This window comes from Microcebus murinus, chromosome 10 (genome assembly GCF_040939455.1).
Source record: "Microcebus murinus isolate Inina chromosome 10, M.murinus_Inina_mat1.0, whole genome shotgun sequence".
Taxonomy (NCBI): domain Eukaryota; kingdom Metazoa; phylum Chordata; class Mammalia; order Primates; family Cheirogaleidae; genus Microcebus; species Microcebus murinus.
Window position 1 is genome coordinate 22,303,867 of NC_134113.1, and position 21,988 is coordinate 22,325,854.

Here is a 21,988-nt window from a genome sequence, read left to right on the forward strand (position 1 = left end):
GAGTTGAGGGCTTAGATATGGCATTTCAAGACTTTGAGACTGGCTGGAATTACCAAAGAGGACTGAGGACTGAGCTCCAGGGAACTCCAAAACTGGACAGTTAGGGAGAAGAGGAGGAGCAAGGAAAGGGACTGGGAGGAGCAAGCAGTGAGGTAGGAGGAGTCCAGAAGGTGCGGAGTTCTAGATGCCAGGTAAAGGCAGTGATCACTGGGGTCAGATCTTGACTGGTCAAGAGAGATAAGGACCAAGAGCTGACCCACAGGGCAATGGAGGTGTTGAGAGGAGCAGATGTGGATGAGCATGAGCTCAAATTTGGATTGGAGGGGGTTTGAGAGAGGAATTGGACACAGCGAGCATAGACGAAAGGCTAAAGGGGTTTGCTTCTGTGGAGAATGAAGAAAAGCGGGAAAGGGGGGTTAAGAGAACGTTTGTTGGTTTTCTTTTTATTAAATGGGACAAAGAGCAACATTTTCATATGATGAAAATAATCCAGAGGGGAGAGAAACTTGGATGACATGAGAGCTTTGCCGGGGCAGCCTGGTTCTGAACGCTCTACACCCGTGAACTCACTCCATCCTCCCAGCACCTCTGTGAGGCAGGTAATGTTATGATCATCTCCATTTCCAGATGAAAACCTAAGCACTGCTCAGTTCATAGTGTAGCGTGAAGAACTTACTACATCAGTATATTGGACTCTTCATTCTTTGTTCATGGCTGCATAGTACCCCATTATAAAGAAGTATCCATTTATTTAGTCATTTAGTGGAAATTAAGGTTGTTTATAATTTGTGATATGTTTGATATTACAAACAATGCTACAATGATAAGTCTTTTGTGTGCATGTATAAATATTTCTATAGGATGGGATTTTAGAAGTAGAATTAACTTGAGTAGAAAGGGGTAGGCATTTAAAACCTTTATGGATTTGGCCAACTGACCCCTTAATGCTGGTACCAGTATACTTGCCCACTAAGAGGGTGTGAGCAGATGTCCCTGTGGACTTTACCTAATCTTCTGTCTCCCATGGTAAATTATCATAGGATTATTTAAAAAACTGCCACTGGCAAAACTGCCTGACATAGTTGGGTCTTTTACACCCCTCTAGATTTGCTAGTAGACACTAAGTGTTAGCAAACTTTGGAGATAGTTCTAAAATGAAATATTTAGGTATCATTTCCTTTAGAGAGAAGGCTGATGACATTCTAGTGACAAAGCTGTGGAGTGTTAACAGCGTTAACTTAAAGGTCACCAGATGTGGGATGAAATTGTCACTAACCTATTTTTTATGCCAATGTGAAATTGATAATTCAGGGAAAGTGGGTATCTTTATCAGTTAATGTCACAGTGTTCAGTAATTATTGTATTTATTATTTCTCCATCCAAAGTTAAAATCCTGATTGGTGGGGAAACACTTTATGAGTCTGGGGAGATCTTCTGACATTTAATACAATCTCCCAATAAGTCACATGGGTGGTTGTTTTGATGAAAGCTGTGGACAAAATGCTATTAAACCAAATGCAATGAAGACACTATTTTGTAAATATGGTGATTAAAGCTTTGTTTCACATCATTAAAAACGTGTTACTCCGTCCAGCATTGCTTCTTACTAACACTGTTCAGCATCTCCTGATGCCTCTGTTTGAAGAAGCAAAGAGAAAAGACATACTTTTGGAGGAAGACTTACATAGAACTAGAAATCTGATAAATATATCACAGAAGGCTGAGCTAACTCTGCCTACAGGTTTTTTAGACATGCCCTTGTGCCCTTAGCTACCATGGGCTTCTGGAACTTTCTAATGGAATCTGCTTTATGGGCTGAAGATATAGGTAAATGTGGTTTTAGCATTGCCCCTGTCCTTGGGCCAGTCAGGTCTTATTGAGCAAGTGAGAAGTTTAAAAACTCGGTGTGGTCTCATTTAGGCAACATTCAACTTCTGCCAAGCCTCCAGCTGTCCCCCCCCCCCCCCCCCCCGTGGTGTCAGCTATTGCTCTTACAATTAGGGATGGCTGCCTAGGAGGGACTCCCTGCAGCAGCCTCTCTCCGAAGTCCATCCGTTTTCCCTTGCCCAGCATGCTGGCTCTTGGCTCATTTCAACTTTCATTAGCCTCTGCAGCTCCTGGATGTGAAGATGCAGCTCACCTAATCTCTGCCATTCTGGAGTGCACAATAAAACATCCCTGTATTGGAGCCCCTGCTCTTGGAGGCTGAAAAACTTGGTTTCTGTATGCAGGTCAATCCCATCAGGAGGGAATAATCAAACACTTGATGTCCTCTGTGCTGAAGTTTGTCCCTGTGGAAGAGGATGGGATCTACTCAAAGCCACCTCCACACATTTAGGGATAATTAATGAAGAAATAGGCAGCTGCCAATTTGGGAGTCAATTTGGACTGATTGGTGTATGCCTGACAGATCTGATGGTGAAGACAGTGGCAGTAACTGGTCTAGGCCAAGGTGTTGGCTTATTATAGAAGTCACCATTCTCTAGTTGATTGAAATCATTGTTTCAGTGACTATTGTGGATGAGTATTTCATATTTAATATATTGGTTTAAGGAAAAATAAATTGGTTTATATAATTGAAAAGTCTAACTTCTGGCACAGATGGCTCCAGAAGTGCATGTGAGGTGTTTAGGAATCTTTCTCCCCCAGCTCCAAGTCTGCTTTCTGTAGACAGAGTCTTCCTGCATGATGGCAAAGTGGCCACACAGCAACTTCCATCTTGTAGCCATCTTGTGCAGGAAAAGAATCTCTTCTCCAGTAATTCCAGTTAATGGTGTGGGACTGCATGCCATCCTTCTGGCTACAATTGCTTGCCTGCACTTGGGCAATCACAGGGGCTGGGAAAATGTGGCACCATCTGGTTCTGTTGGCCAGATCTAGAACCTGTACCCACCTCTCACCAGTGCACATGGCATGAGAGAGGTGGTTTCTGAAAGAAAATTGGGGTGTTGTTTCTAGAAAGGAGGAGGATGGATGCTGGGTGGGAAAAAATAATAGATATCCATTCTAGTTGTTAACTAAAAAAATATTAATGAGGTTTATTACTTTGGAAAAAGGAGAGCTTTATTTCCTCATAAAAGGTAGCCACCTGCTGGGCGGCCATTCCAATGGGTTGGGAAGCAGAACCCCATCCAGACACCAGGCGTACATGCTTCAAAGAAGAGACAAAAGGCAACAGGATTTTATACTGAGCAGGGTGGTCAAATATACATATTTAGCAAACTATAGGAGGAGTCATGAATATTTATGAAGGAAAAATCATATGCATGTAATTGGGTTTTATTGCTCCCATCCTGTCATGGCTGGGAACTCAGTTTTAAGGTGTTTGTGGGGTCCTCTAGGCCAAGAAGGGTTAGTTAGCATTAGTACCATTAGTTAGTTAATTAGCACCATTCAGTTAGCAGAGGGTTTAGGATTTTATTTTTCATTAATATGGTGTGTTACTATGTCAGGTTCCAGGCTCCACAGAATGTCAGTAACCAGAGTAGCACTGCAATGTATGCCTCCCAATTTCAAAGTTTATCCAGTGTACACAGCACATTTTATAGGTGAGATAACTGAGTCCATTAGTAGCTGGATAAAAGGAAATAAAGTTTGGCACATAGTAAATGCACAATAAATGGCTGGGATATTTTTGTGGTTTTTCATTGTCTAGATGCTTTTTCATATATGCATATTTCATCACATGTATTGCACTTATGATAAAATTTTGAAAAATTTTAATGCATGATCTTACTCCAGAAACAAATTTCATAGTTGCAGTTTGGTGTCCAAGGGTGGATAATTCCACTAAAATGGGAAATGGGGTAGGGGGAGATGGATTAGAAGCCTTATAGCTCCAAGGGAAGAAAGCTAGTGGAGTTGGAGGAGGAGGCTGGAAGTGAATGAGGGGTTACAATGAAAGGGAAATACAATTTTTTTTTCCCTACAGAAAGGTCTGTTGTGCAAGAAATGGTCCTGGGGGACCAAAAATAAAATCCCACAGGAGCACTGGCTTGATTGAGTCTTCCTGGAAATCATTTGAGGGAGTAGGAGGAAGCAGGGTTTGTAAATTAATAAATGTGAAGCTGAGCCCTGGGACCTGTTTCTTTCAGTTCCCTGGTTAGCCTTATACTTAAAGGCAGCAGATGTTTCTGGTCGGATTTAAGTTTTGCAATTAATTTTGAAGACCAATAACCCCATGAAGCTTAGAGGAAGAACTCTTTTTTTTTTTTTTTTTGAGACAGAGTCTCGCTTTCTTGCCTAGGCTAGAGTGAGTGCCGTGGCGTCAGCCTAGCTCACAGCAACCTCAAACTCCTGGGCTCAAGCGATCCTGCTGCCTCAGCCTCCCGAGTAGCTGGGACTACAGGCACGAGCCACCATGCCCGGCTGATTTTTATATTATATATATTAGTTGGCCAATTAATTTCTTTCTATTTTTATGGTAGAGACGGGGTCTCGCTCAGGTTGGTTTTGAACTCCTGACCTTGAGCAATCCGCCCGCCTCGGCCTCCCAGAGTGCTAGGATTACAGGCGTGAGCCACCGTGCCCGGCCGAGGAAGAACTCTTTGCAGGTGAGATAAAACTGGGACTACTGTTTAGATTTTTAAAAATGGCTTCCCCCCCCTACTGATTGTTGGTAAAGCAGATTTCTCAAATCTTTCTGGTCTCAGAATCTTCCCTTCCCATGTGCATCCAGGCTGGCAAAGGTTGCATTGCAGGGTCTGGGGGTCCAGGCTTGGGGTTTGGGTAAGAGTACAGTTGGGAGATCCTATTCTTCCTTTATTCATTTATTCATGTCATCTCTGTGGAGAACCTATCTGAAGCAGAGTCAGGACCAAGTGAGAGGCAAGGGAGTCTCCTGGGGCACAAGATTTAAGGAGATGTTTATTCTTAGTGTCATGAAAGTGTGAAGTTGGTGCCTGAGGATTATTGCCTTCCTAGGTTTTGTGCCCAAGGAGGCTCACCTGTCTTACCCTAGTTTGGGGCCTGCTCTTATGGGCCAAGTTCTATGTACAGTGTCAGAGGCAAAGATAAATGAGACAAGATCTCTCATTCTAGTAAGTTCCCTGCTGGGGAAGTCCACAAAGTGTCAGAGTAAATGTTGGAAAGTGTTAGGTCAACCTGAAGCTCACAAGGAAGGGATGTAAACAAATTTGAAGTTCAAGGCCTCCAGATTGGGAGAAACACAGGTGTCTAAAATGGCCTGGGGGCCACATTCTCATACTTCAACTGGAATTTTCCTTGCCAGTTATTATTTTTAGAATAAAAAAATTAGATGCCATACTTCTATTGTTATTAGTATAATTAACATTATTATTTAATAGGACAAAGCATATAGTAATAATGCTAAGAATAAGTGTATACTGATAAATATTGCTGGTATTTGCTCAATGTATAATAAATACATTATTCTATTTAGTCTTCGCAGTAACCCTTTGAGGTAGGTAATATTATTATTTCCATTTTATGGAAGATGAAATTGAAGTTCAGAGACACCAAGATCAAATAGTCACATGTGCCAAAACCAGGATTCAAACCCATGACTGCACTGCTTCGAGCGGTCAATTGAAGCCAGTAGTGGTGGGAGTTTTACTGGTAACTTCTCCTAACTCCTACCCCTGAACGAACTTTTAAAAAAATTGCTTTTTTTTTTTTTAAACAAAACAAAACAACCTACAGGCAAACAAATTTCTTTAAAGAGTTTCTCAGCTTTCCGAGATGAAGACTGGAAAGAGACATAGCCATCTACACTCTGAAACCTCCCTTCCACTTCACCACAGCCCACCTCTTGCCCTTTCTCTCTTCTCCACTGCTGCACAGCAGAACCAACCTGGGAGAGAAAATAGGAAGATGGTGGGAATTGCTGTCACCTCTTCACTTCCCCCAGGGACCAGGAAAGCGGTTATGCCATGCTGGGTCAGCTAGACAGGCCCTGGCTTTCTATTCTTCTATGTTAATTAGAAAGCAGAATCTTAAGAGCCAATTTTGACTAAGAACTCTGTGTCCAATTTTCTCCTGGCCCTGATTGTGAAGGGCCTGATCAATATTAAATCTAATTTACAATGATGGCCCCTGTGAAGCTGGCAAATGTTATGTCAACATACCATAATGACTTGGGCTTCCTAAGCACACTTGTTAGCCGTGGCCGCATCTGCCACGGCCACTCTCACACCCGCTCCTGCCTCTCTGCCACATCTGTGATAACGCCCCCTCGAGTTCTCCTGCTTTCCTTCCATCAACAAGAGCCCCAGTCCTGTCAATTTTGGTTGTCTTATTGCTGTCTGACGAGAAGGAGAACACAATTAATTTTTTTCCCAAAACTGATGAACCAAAGAAAGAAATAATTGCTACTCAGTTTTAATAATGGCAGATTTTATGAAATTTCCATGAAGACAATTCAGAAAGGAGTAGGGGGGAATTATTTCTCCACAGGGGGCCCAACTGGTTTGCATTGTTTCATAATGTTTATGTTATTACAATTCCATGTTATTTGCATTTGCATCCTGTTGTCTCCAGGGCAAGTTCTTACAACTAATTTGTGAGAGAATGAATAAAAGAGTCCTAATGGAGCCAGGCTCCTGTTCTGAAGGCTTCCAGTCTTTCCTCATCTCAGGGGAACCTGAGGGGGGGCACCTCTGCCGAAGAGAGATGCTAAGGTTCCAGAGACATTTCTGGAAGCCAGGAGATAGCTATTATTCACATCATCCTCCTGCAAAACACTTATTAGGCTTACATTGTCTGTGAGACAAAGTCAAAACTCCTTAGCTCTTGCCTCGGCTCCTTCAGACAATGTTCTTCCATTGCCTGCTCCAGCCCGTGGACCTCTCTTGGCTTCTTGTATTTGTCATACTTCTTCTACCACAGGGAGTTGGTATGTGCCATTCCCTCGGCCTGGAAGACTGTTCCCTTTCCTCCTTCCCTAGGTAAGTCATCTTCAACCTTCACATATCAGCCCTCCTGGTCTCTTCCTCAAGTCTCCCCCACCAGGCCGAATCTTCCCTTATTGGTTCTCATTGCCACCTCTCCTTTGTCTCACTTGCAACTTGATGTGTGTTGGTGGCATTGTGTGACTAACATCTTCCTCTTCATTCTTTCATAAGCTCTTGGGGCAGAGGTCTTGTCTGTCTTAGCACTACAGTTTACCGCTTTTCTGTAGAGCATATCCTGAAGTTGAGCATGATGCCATAGTGAGGCATCGTCCCACCTCTGCAGAGAGCAGAAATGACTATCTCTTTATTAGTTAATTACTGCTTTGGCTGCTGTAACACAGGAAAATGTGATAGTGACCTTAAAGCAGTAGTTTGCGTCTCTCTAAAGTGGCTCCACAGTGTCAAGGATCTGGGCTCCTCTATCCTTTCCTTCATTTAATACATATTTATTAAGCACCTACTATATTCTGGGCACCCTTCCTGGCCTCGAGGACACAGCAGTGATTGAAACAGAAAAAATCCCTACCATTATGGAGCGAATATGCTAGTAGGATAGACAGGCAATTGGACATGATAAAAGTAATGTATTGCATGTTATATGGTGATAAGTGCTATGAGAAAAAATAAAACAAGGGTGGGGGTAGGAAGAGTTGGGGGAGTGGATGCTGTTGAAATTTTAGATTAGGTGGCCAGGGAATATCTCACTGGGATGCTGGTATTTGAGCAAAGACCTGGGGACAGTGATGGTGTAAGCAGGGAGCCTTATGGGAGAGGAGCATTTAGCAAGTACAAAGGCCCTGTGGCGAAAGCATGTCTGGTTTGTCTGGTAACAGCAAGGAAGACAAAGTGGCTGTCGCAAAGTGATTAATGGGAGAGTAGTAGGTGCTGAAGAGAGAGAGGTTATGTAAGGCCAAGTCATGTAGGGCCTCAGATGTCATTATGGGGATTTTGGCTTGTTGCTTTCCTCTTCTTACTCATGACTTGCATCTTGTAGTCTAAGACAGCTGCCCTAACTCCTGGCATTCTATCCAGCAACAAAAGGAGAAGAGATAGGGTTGGGCATGACCCTGGCCTTCAAGGTACAAGCTGGAAACTGACCTCATTTCCTTTTACATCCCATTAGATGGAATTAGCCACATGGCTATACCTAGTGCAAGGAGGGTGCACAGTATATTGTTGGGCACCAAGAATGCAAATAAATGTCAGAGATTCTAATATTTATGAAACAAAGGGAGAGGGATCTTGGAGAATAGTAACAGCCTTTGCCAACAAACCCATTCTTTGAAAAAGAAAAACATGAAATTAGAAATCTGATTATCCCTTTCATAATGGAATCAGCTTTCAATGAAAGAAAAACTACAATGCAAACCTTTTAGCCATAAAAGTACTTTATTTTTGGGAAATTGTGCTGAAAATCTTTTCTTGTTCTGTTAGGAAAGCTGTTTATGATCCAATGAACTAAACAAAAAGCCCTGTCAAGCTGCCCAATCAGCTAAGGAGAAAGACCCAGGTAGGATTAAGTTTAACTATTTCTCTCCTCGATCATAAGTGACAATTTGCTTTTATATTTCCTGCTCTGCAGTGTAAAAATATGTGAATTCCCTTGGTAAGCTGTTTTACTACAGAGTCTGTCTTTACCCACCTACAGAATTTGTGTAGACATTAAGTTTTGTGAAGCATGTCTGACTTTGATAATGATGGAAAGTCATAAAACAAGGCTAATGCAGAAAATAGTTGTAGTTCATAAATTGAACTTATTGTCAATCACACCAGAGATAAATAAATGAACAATGAACTTACTGGGTTTTCTTTGGGCATCCAGAGAAAATCCCCTTGATTCTTTAACACTATATAAATCATAGTTTAATTGCTGGTGTTTAATATAGAAACCATCTGCAGTGGTTTAAAAAAAAAGTGCTTCTGACATCTCCAAACTGAACCACCACTTGGAGTCATGTATTCTTTGATGGTTAATGTTGAATGAGTGAATGAACCCTGAAAGGCTGCCTGTTTTCTACGCATTAGAAGCTCAGGGTTGGAAAGAAGCTTAACAATTAGGCAGTCAGTTCTTAGTCCCTCTATAGCAGCAGTCCCCAACCTTTTTGGCATCAGGGACTGGTTTCATGGAAGACAATTTTTCCATGGAAGGGGAGGTGTGGAGATGGTTTGGGATGATTCAAGTACATTACATTTATTGTACACTTTATTATTATTACATTGTAAAACATAATGAAATAATTACACAACTTATCATAAAGCAGAATCTAATGCCATCGCTGATCTGATAGGAGGTGGAGCTCAGGTGGTGATGCAAGCGATGGGGATTGGCTGTAAATACAGATGTAGCTTTGCTCACCTCCTGCTGTGTGGTCTGGCTCCTAACAGGCCATGAACAGGAGTTGGGGACCACAGCTCTACAGCATCTGGTCTAGCTGGAGTACCTTGAGTGACGGGGCACTTGTTATCTTCCACAAAAATCTATTCCTTTGTCTTTTGGCTCAGATGATTGGAACTTTCTTATTTTCTTGAGCCACTTTCTATTTTCCTACAAATTATCCCAGTTTTCCTATGCATGACCAATATAAGGTAAGTTTAATTACTTTCTCACATGACAGTTTTTCTGATGAGAAAGGGGAAGCAGACCCAGAGCTTGCCCCTCTAAAATCCATGTTGTATCACAGAGATCAGAGAGCTCTAAGACTGAGAGCTTCCTACTTTGGGCAACAGATCAACACACCAGGCCAGCTCTGAAAACAAATCAGGGCAAATTGATGGCTTAAATTTTGACACCTGCTTGTTCTCTGTATTTGGGCAAGTCACCTAATAATAACAGTTAATCATTGCTACTGATTATAGAATATTTGGCATGATAGAAAATGTGTTCAGCTATTTACATTTTAAATTTAATTCTCCCATAATGCTAATGATAATTACTACTGTTATCCTCATTTTGCAGAGGAAATTAAAGTTCAGAAAAATTAAGTAGCCTTCCCAAGAGTGACCCCATCTCTGTGACATTACATCTGTGCTTTTGACCCGTATACTAAACTTCTTCTCTCAGCCTATTCAGGAATCAGTGAGTAACCCTCATGAACAAGGATTCCCCAGGTCAGCTGGCCAGTGTGGATCCTGGGACTACAAGAGGGCAAAGAACACAATGGGTCAGTGGTTGTCAGCGGGAAGTAGGAGAAAGCCCAAGGAGGAGGTCAGCAAGGGTTATGTGGCCAAGATGTAGACAACAGTGAGCGCCCCAAGAGACCAGTAGCTGGGAACATTGTGAAGATCTGGTATCAGGCAATTGATAGGGGTTGAGACTCATGTTCTTAAGAGGTCATAAGTGCCAAAGAGATTATAATAGCCTGGTCATATTGATTTAAAATAAAAATGAGAAAACATAAAAAATAAGTGTAAAAAAGTTTTTTGATATTCTTTTTTCCATGCCTGAAAGCACCTATCAGAACATCTAACACCTGAGGGATACTCAGCAGAGGTGAGGAGCATTTACTGACTTACAGGAGCCACAGGACAAGCAGGTGGTGGAAAGGGAATGTTGCCAAAGGAAACAACACAAGATAAGAGCTCAGTTACCATAACAGCGTGTAAGGATGGTCCATATTTGCTAAGATTTGGGGGGATGTAAGGAGGTGGGTTGGCCACGGAGTCTAGTCGTGAGATTGAATTTACACAGTGGTTGAATGGCTTCCTCATAGGATTATGGAAGGCATTAAACATTCTAGGAGATAGGTGAACCTTTGGGTGTTGGTCCACATAGCTCCTAAGTTGGCCAGAAGAAGATCTGATTTCAGTGATTTTAAGATGATATATATTATAAGGCACTCCTTGATTTAATAGCAGCATTTTAGCAAAAAAAAACAAAAACAAAAACAAAACAAAACAAAACAAAAAACAGAAAGAAAGAAAAGAAACACTATAATCAATGTACACATTGGGTTTGGAAATATGGTAAATAGAACCCTATCCCAACTCCGTAATGAATGGTTTGGATTAGAACTTAAACAAAGTGGGATGAGGAGAAGGTCATTTATTGAATATAGTGGAAAAAATAAGCAGATGGTACCAATTCACCCCTTTCATTGTTCCGCTTCTGTCTCTAGTTAAGATATTCTTCTTCATGGAACACACGTCTGATGGATGGGGTGGTAGAATTTCCTCTTGAGTAGCGAGATTCACTGCTTTGGGTCTTGGGTTGGGTCTTAAAATGTCATCTGAACCACATGGTTGTGTCAAACTCAGAGGTCTTGCAGAGAAGGACAAACACTCTCCCAGCCTCCCAATTCTGAGCTTTATTCAGAAGTGGGATTATCTTCTTAGTCCCATGCAGAAAACTAGAGGGCTTAGTCACTGCAGGCTCTGTTGCTCTAGGTTGCTTGTGGTGACAAAACTGGGCTAATGCTTGGAGGGCATCTGGATTTGCAACCCACTGTAATAAGTCTGAGGCTCTTTCAAGAAGCTTGTAGCTTACTGGGTAGAAATCACTGATGTAAATTCTCTATTTCTGAAGGTTCCAAAGGGGAAAGGGGGAGAAAGAGATATGAGAATAGGAGGCTGAAATGAGAAAGTAAAGCTTTCCCAAGAGGACATGGCTGTTACTACCACTTCCACTTTATCTTGAACCTGAGAGAAACATTCTAATCAAATGGAAAGTGTGTCAGTGGAAATATCACCCTTTGACACTACCCTGTTGCTAAGGTTACTTCAGAGATAGGAAAGTTTCAAACAGATTTTTGGTATGTGCCCCCTGAGGACTGTACACTACAAACAGAGAATTTAACTGTTAGGATAATACCGTGTTACATTTTCATTTTACACAGTTTAATTTTCTTAATAATCAATAGCATAAATTTTAATTATCTTAAATTAGTGTTTGAGTGGGCAGGAAACACATCTTTTTGCAAGAAAATGTTGGTGTAATGCTTATTAACAAAAACGAAGGTTTCAGGCTCTTCTGTGTGGCTCAAAATTGCCTTCCTTTCAGAGATGCAAATGCTGAGTTGGTTTCCTTATGAGGCCTTATTAATATAGGGAAACTAAACTTGGGTTCATGTCATGGTTGAGACACTGGACGTGTGTGAGGGGTGCCTGCTCACTTTTTTAATGTAGGGGAGCCAGAGACTTATTTGATGAAGTTGAGCATTCTTGTCTATTTTTAGTGTTTTTGTGAACATTCTCATCAAAAGGGACTCTGAGTATCTGCAGCAAAGTTCAGCTTAAAACCAGGATGCCGAGGTAAGCCATAGGATTTTGGAGAAGGCTCTTTGAGGTCTTGGCATTGTCACGGCTACAAAAGAACAAGTGAGACTTTCAATAACAATCCAATAACCTTCTGGAACCTTGAACTTTTTAATTAAGAGCAAGCAATAAAGGACCAAAAGGGACAGAGGAAAGAAGAGAGATTGGGGAGAATAGAGAATATACACAAAAGTTGAGTACAGATAAAGGACAATTATTGGGTTTTCCTGCCTTTAAGTTAGGAGAAAAATCTCTAAAATTGCAAAATCTCTTTCTTGTTCTTTTTGAAAGTGCAATCAAGATGTCTGTTTTTGCTGATTAACATCACAAGTATCTTACATTTCACAAGGTCCCTGAAAGTCTTCCTTAATTCAAGGTAAGATATGAGAGACACACAAGTTATTCTTGATAGGGATTCAAAGAACCTGTGCACTCATTCAAAACACAATGAGCTTAGGCAGAACGCCATCCTACAATATCAATTATCTTCACTGAATACCATTTCTGCCCTCTTTTTGTGTGCCTTTTTGGAATAAGAATGTGCATTGCCCTTATTAATCCTGCGGAATTACTTTTTTCCTGCTCCTTAGGAAATCTAGCAAATGCAGACAGTTTCAGCGAGTTAACAAAAAAAATCTAATTTCCACTTGAGCAGCTCTGAGGTTAGGTCAGCAGAAAAAAAAAACTGCAGTAGCTTGTGTTGATGAATATTTTATAAGCTCTACCATCTAATAAAAGATGTATTTAAAAATGGGCAGGATGCTGGTTAAGAAAATGTTCTATTATTTAATTATCATGAAGATAAAAGTTGAGTTTCAGGTGTAATGAAAGAATGCACCGGCCCACAGACAAGTTCGATTTCGGGTCTTTGGACTCTTTTTGTTCTCTTCACCATAGATCTTCCATCATGGCTCCAACTGCTGACTTATACAATCAATGAGGCAACAGGGTGATTACAGAGCTTGACCCATGTGGAGATTATTTAGTGGCCTCAATGGACAGGAGAAATCTTTAAAAAGCTTCTAATTAGCACACCCAGTCAATGAAATTGCAAACCTCATTATTTGAGTCAGGGCCAGGAAAGTATAGGCCAATAGGACCCCCAAATGACATGTTAGCAATATGTGGAGCTTGTTACCCACAGAGCTTAGAATTACTCTCAGCATGATCCATAATAATCATAATGACGATGATGATGACAGCAATAATCCTACACATAGCAGCAATCATTTATTGAACACCTACTATGTGCCAGGCATGGTGCTAAGTACTTTGCATGCATCATCCATTCTAGTCCTCATAATAACTGCATGAGATAGGTACTGGTATCATCTTCATTACATAGCTAAGAAAAATGAGGCTTGAAGTCTCATAGCTAGCAGGTGATTGAGTTGACTGACTCCAAGACTGACTTCAAAGCCAACAGGCTTTTCTGGAATGGAGGCCCACAACCCCACCCCTTTTCTCCTTCTAACAAAACCATAGTTTTTTTGATGTGTGCAATGGAAAGATGAGAAATGCTTATAAAATAAATTAGAATATTTTGCCATCATCTTACACTCCTTCTGCCTCTAAATGGAGCCACACTCTGATCTTTCTAGTTACTTCTATGGGAGCTGTGGTAGAAAGAATATCAGGTTAGGAGTTAGCTGTCCTGGGTTCTAGGCCCAGCTCCGTCCCTAACAAGTTGTGTGATCTCATCAAATCACTTCACCTCTCTCAGTCTTAGTGACTTATTTTTGAAAGTGATGATTGTAATATACGCTCTCTCTCTCCTTGCAGTGTTGTGCTGAAGAACAAATGTGATAATGTACCTGAAAGCTCTTGGAAGAGCTTCAAGTGTTATGTAAATGAAAGGTGGTAATTAAAAACCTCTAGAGAAGGGCAGCCTATCTCAGTCATCAATTACCATGCTTTCTTTCTTGTCAGGAAACCTATATTTTTCAGTGCTTCTTGGGGGTATAGATAGCTCTGCACAAAATTTTTGTCTGGGAAATGTGTGAAGAAAAGGATCATCCTGACAGCTGAAAACCTATTTATGATAAGAAATAACCACATATAAATTGATGAAACCAAAGGCAGATGCATTCTCATGGAAAATTGTGAAAATTCATACCTCCATTTATTGGTTTTTATATTTAGTTATAAGAAGATGGAATATTTAATTGGCATAACACACACAAAGCCCAACTCTTTAAATAAGAAAGTGGTATTGAAATTGACTTGTTACCTAGAAAAACAGAAAAAGACTTTAGGGGAAAAAGCATGAAAAATATGAACACCAAAAACTTGGTATGTTCTTAAACTTCAGGAACTTGGGTGCAGGAACACATCTGGTAAGTTTTACCTCAGTCTTTGCTAACATTATATTTCTGATGAAATTTATTTATATTTCTGAATGAAAGCCAAAACTAAATTAGGAAGGTGCATTACTTCCCAGATGGTAGAATGACATAGGGTAAGGCTTTCACTTCAGGAAGACCTGGGCTAGAATTCTAATTCTGCTGCTTCCAAGGTGCTAATTAACCTATGTGAGCTTCCCTTTCTACTCAGCTACTGCATATAAGCCACCTGATGTCCTAGATAGATCAACAGTATAATCTGAGTAATAAAGACCTAGTAGATGTACCATACGTGTCTAACTGCCATGGAGATTCTAAACTTTTCCTTACCTAATATTCTTTAAACACAGATAAACAGGGGCATGTAGTAGTTTGAGCTTTATATCCTCAAGTTTTTCTTGCTTTTCTTGCCAAAGGTGCTCAAAGAAAGCAAGTTGGACTGATAGGATTATTGAGAAGTTGAGGCTGGATAAAGGCAACATAGCACCTGGATAATCAGGATTTACAGGGATAGATGTCTGAGTTCCCTATTTTAAGCATATTGAAGAGTGCTGAATTACAATCTAAATGAGTGAATAGGTTAGATCTCTCAGAGATAGCATGGCACTGAAGTTAAGCATGTGGATGTCCCATTGACTATAAGAAATCTGTGTGTGCCAGGAAAATGTCAGGGAGTATAATCTTTGACTGACAGCTGTAAAAATGTACCAAAAACTTGACTTAGAAAATAATGTTTGTGTTATTTGACTGAGAGTCTAAATTCTAAAGTTTATTCTCTAATTTAAGCTGCACCATTTAGAAAGCCTTAATGTAGACCAATTAGCCTGCTCATGGAGTTTGCTTTTAGTAATCTACTTTAACTTTTTTGCTATCAACTTTTACTAAGGAATGCTAAAAGACTTGGTCTTATGACATGCATTGTTATATTTGTGGTAGAGTCCCTGTCCTTCCCAGAGGTCTGCCTGTCAGTATTTTCACAACTCTCAAATCTTCCCTCCGTATTAAGAACAGAGAGAATTTTCTAATAATTAGGTATAATGATGCTATTCCCCTACACAATGATTTTAACTGGCTCTAGATTAACTGCAAAACAGATCCAAGTTTCTTTTCAAGGCACTCAAGGTCCTTCTTGAAGCAGCCTGATGTTACCTGCCTAGCCTCACCTCTTCCCATTTCCCTCCTGAACCTGTGCCCTTGCAATACTAAATACACACACACACACACAGATATACACGTGTGTGCACACACCTACAGTGGCTTTTCTGCATTCTTGAAGCCTCATCTTGAATGTTAATTTTCTGTTTAAGATTTTGACTTCACCACATTGACCATAAAGCTGCTTTGTTTGGATAGGTTTCCATTCCAACAATGCCTTTACTGTTTTTTAATTGCTTTTGTGTTTTGGGTCATGTTGTGGTCTATCTCCTCTCTCAACTGCAAGGCCCTGCAAAACAGGGTTGGATTCCCATCACATCTGGAACTCCAGTGCCCACTGAAATGCCTGGGCCACTGTTGCCACTCCTTTTCTCTCTCTTTTGTGTGCATGCTGCCACCTTCCCTTCCTTCTTTTTCCTTCTTGTCTTTATCTTAAAAATGGCTTGTTAATAATTTGAGTCGAGTGCTGGGAAGAGTTGGAAGACAAGCTTTGACACATCCTACGCTATTTTTTTGAAGATGGTGCAGTCCTGTGATGGAAGAGCTTGTCCAAAAATTCACCTCCGGTTCTCATTTTGTGTGACACTTCCCATCATGTAGAACATGATTAGCTGTCTTTTCAAGTGCTTCTTTAGGCCAAGTCTATTAATGAGATTTTGTTTGGTCCAGTATGAGTCAGAATCAAGCATGTTTGCTCACAGATGCGCATTAGAGGAACAGGGTTTGACTGGTAAGTGGCAGCCCAATCTTTAGAGCTGAAGTAATTTTCTAAAGCCGATTTTCTTAGTGTTCAGCAAAGTGGAATGTAATTTTAATTTGCAAGAAGAACTTTGGCTTCCATGAAACATAACTATCAGCTATTTCTCAAAGCATTTCTTCGCAATGATGCCAGGGAGGTCAGAATGGACCAGTTGGAGATACAAACAAATTTAATAATAGAGAGACTCAAAACAAATTAAAAAGTCTGTCCTGGAATTTTATTTTATAAAAGGGGGGAGCAAAAGAGTTCAGTAAGTTATTATTGTTTAATGATTTCCTGATACTCATTTAGTACAAATGTGAGAGCAACACATCACAGGAATATATATTTAAAGATATTACAAAGCCAATTTGAATAAAGTTTTAGTTCACCAAGCATTCAAAGGCATCAAAGACATTTATCTTCTTGCAGAAGATACTTTATGCAGAAGACTCAAATTGGCAAAACTTTTTAATTGGTTCACTTCTACAGTGCAACACATAAAAAGTTTATGGAGGCAACAATTCATTAGACACTGCGGCATCAGACCAGAGCATCAACTATTTATAATTCAGCCTTCCATTCAGACACGAGGCCACATCAGAATGAAATATGAAAATTCATCAAGTGGGTAGATTTTCATTAACCATTCATTTCCTTTGTAAAGTTGACAGCCATACAAACAATTCTTTCACCTTGTTCTTCCTATGTAAAATAATAAGTATGAGTAAGTATACCAGTCAGGTATCCAATATGATAGAAAGATGGTTGACTCCAATGCAAGTAGATGATATAATTTTTCATTCCCTGCCCCCTTTTCTCTCCTTCCTCCAATCTTACGATCCCTCTGAAATGTCAGGAGTACAGCTCACACAGCATATTGCTCTCATTTCCAATTCTTTTCATTTATTTGTAAGTACAGAGTTGCATTTATTTGTAAGTACAGAGTTGGGAGGAATATGTTAGGGATGTTTAGCCACAAATACAAATAGGAGTGAGAGTCATATCTCCCTGTGGTCTATGTGGTACCATGTGACCCTTTGCACATGGTAACAGAACCCAGATACAAGGAGACATTGTTTTGCTAAAGAGTAATTATGGGGATGTGAGTTTGTTGGCTTTTTCTACCATTTTTTGGTTTTTGTTTAGCAAAAAATTGAGGAGAAGCAAAGTCAGACCAGAATATGAAAAGCTAGGCAATATTAAAAAAATCAACAAACATTCATAGAAATTAGAAGCATTATTCCTTTTGTTTAACAAACAGGACTACCTGATGACAGCTTCTGCTGTATGTTTTTCACCTTATAGAGACAATGGCCTAAGGTTTGGGACAAAGGTGACTGATGTGATTAGGGCTGTTGGTGCCATTAGCCCAAGAGGATTGGAGCTTTGCCAGAAGGGTAGAGGCGAGAGGGTCTTGACTTTAAGGTTAATAGAAATCAGTGTCAGCATGTCCCTTAAGTAACATCAATGTTAGCAGCACACTGACTTCGTCACATGACATTTTTCCTTCGAATGTAACAAGGGATTCTGATGAGTGAAGACGGAGAGAGAGAGAGAGAGAGAGAGAGAGAGAGAGAGAGAATGGAATCATTTCTCAGTTGCATATCCTGCTGCAGAAACTTGCCTAAGTCACACAGTGAGTAAGGGGGAGACCAGAATTCAAACCCAAGTCTGGTACCGTCCTACCTCATCACAGAGCTGTAGCATTTGCTGGCTGTCTCTGCCTATATCCCCGTGGCCCTCTTTGAGGTCAACGGCACAGAAGTTCCTTTACTTACTGATGACATTTTGTGTCTCTCAACTCTAGGGTGTTTGCTGGCTAATGATTGTGTTCAGTGAGAACACAGGGCAGGCCAGAAGCATTAAAAAGTTAATGCCTCCAAGAGCAGCCCTTAGCCACTGAGGTTTAGAAACAGAAAGATTAGCACCCCATTCCCTTGCCTTTCAGCAATTCTGAGGTGTTGTCTACATAACTTCTTAGAGGGTTCCCATGGGCATAGACTCCCAATTGCCCACAGTGTCACCCCTTAATAACCCACCCTTTACTGGTCTTCCTTCCTTCCCTCTCTTGCTCTCCCTACCCCATTTGCTCTTAGTGTTTCCTGAGGTTACCTCCCAAATACTACCTTCACTGGAGACCTTGTGTTAGGCTCTGCTTCTGGAAAACTCACACCAAGACAACCTGGTATTAGGCTCTGCTTTTGGAAAACTCAAACTAAGACAACTACGTACCACTTGGGAGGCCTTCCCTTCTGCTGGTTGATGACAGAATTATGTGGTATTTAGAATAAAAAATTAAGTCAGATGAGAAAGACATTGGGAACTCTGAAGCCCATGTGTTGCTTTTGTGCAGAGACAGACTGGGGGTTTTAGGGAAGTACAGACATTTCCTCCCTTTTAGTACAGTGGCTGTGTGGGAAAAAATATTCTCTCAAGTATCTAGATGTGTCTCTAAGCTGGGGTCCTTAAACTTTTTAAACAGGGGCCAGTTCACTGTCCCTCAGACCATTGGAGGGCCATTGGAGTGTGAGGTGCACGTTCCACACATGTGCACTGTGGGCCCGGGACGAGTCTGCTGCTAAGCAGGACAGGCAGCAGCCACAAAAACACCTGGCGGGCCACATGTGGCCCGCGGGCCATAGTTTGAGGACGCCTGCTCTAAACCAACAGATTCGGGAATTAGGCTTTCCAGTTGACTGATAATGTGGGAGTAGCTTAGGAGTAGTAAAATAAAGGTTAAACATGACCACGTGCCACACAAATGCTCCCCCCAAACAGTGAGACTGAATTAGAAATGATCTAAAGAAAAATGAGTTTAGCTACATCTCATTAGGGAATATACTGCTAGATTTGCATTTTTGTTTAACACTCAAATACTGCCACATTAGAGCTGAGTCATGACTTCAACTTCCTTTAACATATTATTTAATAAAATGAGATTGGGTAAATCCACATCTCGAATACCAGGCAGGCATTAAGGAGAGTCTGAAAATGATGTCAGTGATCAGCTAGGACTTACCTATCGAGCTAAGTACCTGTGAGCATCCAGTGTCCTTCTGATTCTTTGAATTTGTGGTTGTTATTATTACACAGAGTCAATTCAAGTGGTATTTCATTAGTTGGGATAAATGTGTATATCTCTAGGGAAGAAAAAGTGGTAGAGTAAAAAAATAGACCACAGGTATGTAGATATGATAGGAGGGTCTTGCTTATAGTGGAAAAAGAAACAACCCCCAAAACAAAAAACAAAAACACTTCTGCTGTGACTCCTAATTTCCTATCATCATCAGAGAAGAAATGTTGCTCATCTTCAGGGTCATATTTAGTCCTCCAAACAGGACTTGTCCTCTACTGATGAGAAGTAGTTTATTTATACCCAGGATTATAAACGCAGTTTAGAATCATTCATTGCTTTTCATTTTGCTCCCCTCTTCCAATATTATCAGATTCACAGTTAGTTATAAAGGAGATTTATGGTTTTAAAATACCATCTTATTTTCTTGCTCTCTACTAATGAGTTGTATAAAATAAGTATGATTTTCCTAATATTCATTTTGAGGGTCAGAAATATATAATTTAGCAAGGAGCATCAAAGCACTATTAATGCTGCAATTTAGTGACAAAACATCTCTCAGTTTTCAAGTGCCTCTTGCTACATTTCTTCATTTCAAAGGATTTATTGTATTATTTCCTTGGCTGTAATGGTTGGGTCCTTGTGTAATAGGCTTATTTTGATATTTTCTCCACAGTGAAAGTTATTTCAATAACAGCTAACTCTACCTTTGAGTCATGCTCAGCAAACAGGAAAACAGTGGGTGTCCCATTTTAGCTTTTCCTTCTCAGCACCTGCAAGGGACCATTTTATCACTGACAAGTGCGTGTGGTATCTGAATACTGACTTGGATGAGAACTTTCTTCCCCTCCCTGAGGAAAACCGTGGCCCCTGGGTTGATCACCCAGTTTTTTTTTTTTTTTTAATTTCAAATAACCCCTACCATAAAAGCTTGAATTTCTAAGATATAAACATCAGTAATGACATGGATCAGAACGAATTGTGAACAAATATACTTACTCCTCAGGGGGAAGCAGGTGCTTGAAGTATTGTGGTTTCTCTGCTGTTTAAATCAGATTTGGGTATAAGTGGGACATAAATACTGTTTGTTAAAATTCTTACTTGTGTATAGTCTTCCAAATATCTCACTCTTGGCCCTGCAAATCTCTTAGGATTTTTCTGGTATGTGATAACAACTAAAGGTAGAGATACAATAAACTTGATTCAGCCATTCGTCACTGGCAAATAGATGCAGTGTATCCACATAGGAACATCTTTTCTGGGCTTCCTTGAAGGGTGGGACAGAGAGATGTTAAATGTGTTTCTAAAGAAGCATTAAGAGTGATGTTTATGACTACCTGGCTTTATGTGTTTCAAGCTTATGCCCTGGGGAGTTTCAGTGGTAGAAATGAAGGGTGTATGTCTATCCTAGGGAGCCCAAGTGTAAATTATCAGCCCCTGTTACAGCTGGAAGACTCAAAAGGATCATTTATATTTCTATGCATCCAAAATTTAGAGAAATCACAATTGTATAGGCAATAAATCTAGATATTTAAGAATCCTTTAAATAAATTGGACATCTGTTGAATTTCTTTTTATTGTAGATATAATGTTAAGAGCATGTGCAAGAAAGTTTTAACTAAGAAGAAAAATTTGAATATTGTGATATGTGTTATTTCTCCATATTCAGTTTGTTTTTGAAATCAGTCACTAATTGGAAACAATCATATTCTCAGAACCAATGGTAATACGTTTGCCTGGCCTGGTGGCTCAGAAACATTCTTTAGGGGAACTGAGAATCATTGGGCTACAGCAGGAGAGCCTTCAACCCGAGAATTCGCTCTTTGTGGTCAGTGGCAGCCTTGTAACTGGTGGTTCTGCTTCCACTGCCAACCCCTGGTCTATTCTCAACAACCAGAGTGATCCTTTTCATGAGGTCAGATCATGTCACTCTTCTTCTTAAAACCTCCAATGGCAGCCGATTTCATTTGGAGTAAAAGCCAGTAGGCATATAAGCTGCCTTCCAAGTTATCACAAAGACAGTTTTACCAAATGTAGATGTGGATACAGATCACTTGATCTCCAGTTCTCCACATTGAGTTGTCCATTTCCCTTTTACCTACAACTCAACTGTAAATCAATGACACATATTTAAAATTTTTGATACAATGGCACTCACTTTCTGTATTATATTGTTAGTGTTGCAATATTTCTCCTTTTCTGTCTGGGTTATTTCACTTAGTATAATGTTTTCAAGGTTCATCCATGATATAGCATTTATTAGGATTTCCTTGATTTTTAAGGGTGAATAATATTCCATTGCATATATACATATGCCACATTTTATTTATCTACTCATCTGTCAATGGATATTGGGTTGTTTTCACCTTTTGGCTATTGTGAATATGCTGCAGTTGCCATAAAAGATAAACATAAAATCTCTGTGGCTTAGAACAGTGCAAGTTTACTTCTTGCTGACACAGCCCTTTGAATCTGTTCCTGACTGGACAGTCTTCCATGTGCTCAGACAGGAAGC

The 21,988-nt window shown here is 40.3% G+C and overlaps 1 long non-coding RNA gene across 2 annotated transcripts in view; it reads left to right on the plus strand.

Moving 5' to 3' along the window:
* Positions 1-21,988, plus strand: part of LOC105883968 (uncharacterized) — a 132,866-nt gene that overhangs the window by 36,610 nt on the left and 74,268 nt on the right. The window contains exons 1-3 of one of the 2 annotated variants that reach the window (XR_012921401.1): positions 4,209-4,553; positions 8,346-8,421; positions 9,973-10,072. This is a non-coding gene — a long non-coding RNA (uncharacterized LOC105883968). Of the gene's footprint in view, positions 1-4,208; positions 4,554-8,345; positions 8,422-9,972; positions 10,073-21,988 lie in introns of those variants that run through there. The other variant, XR_012921402.1, reaches the window with a different exon arrangement.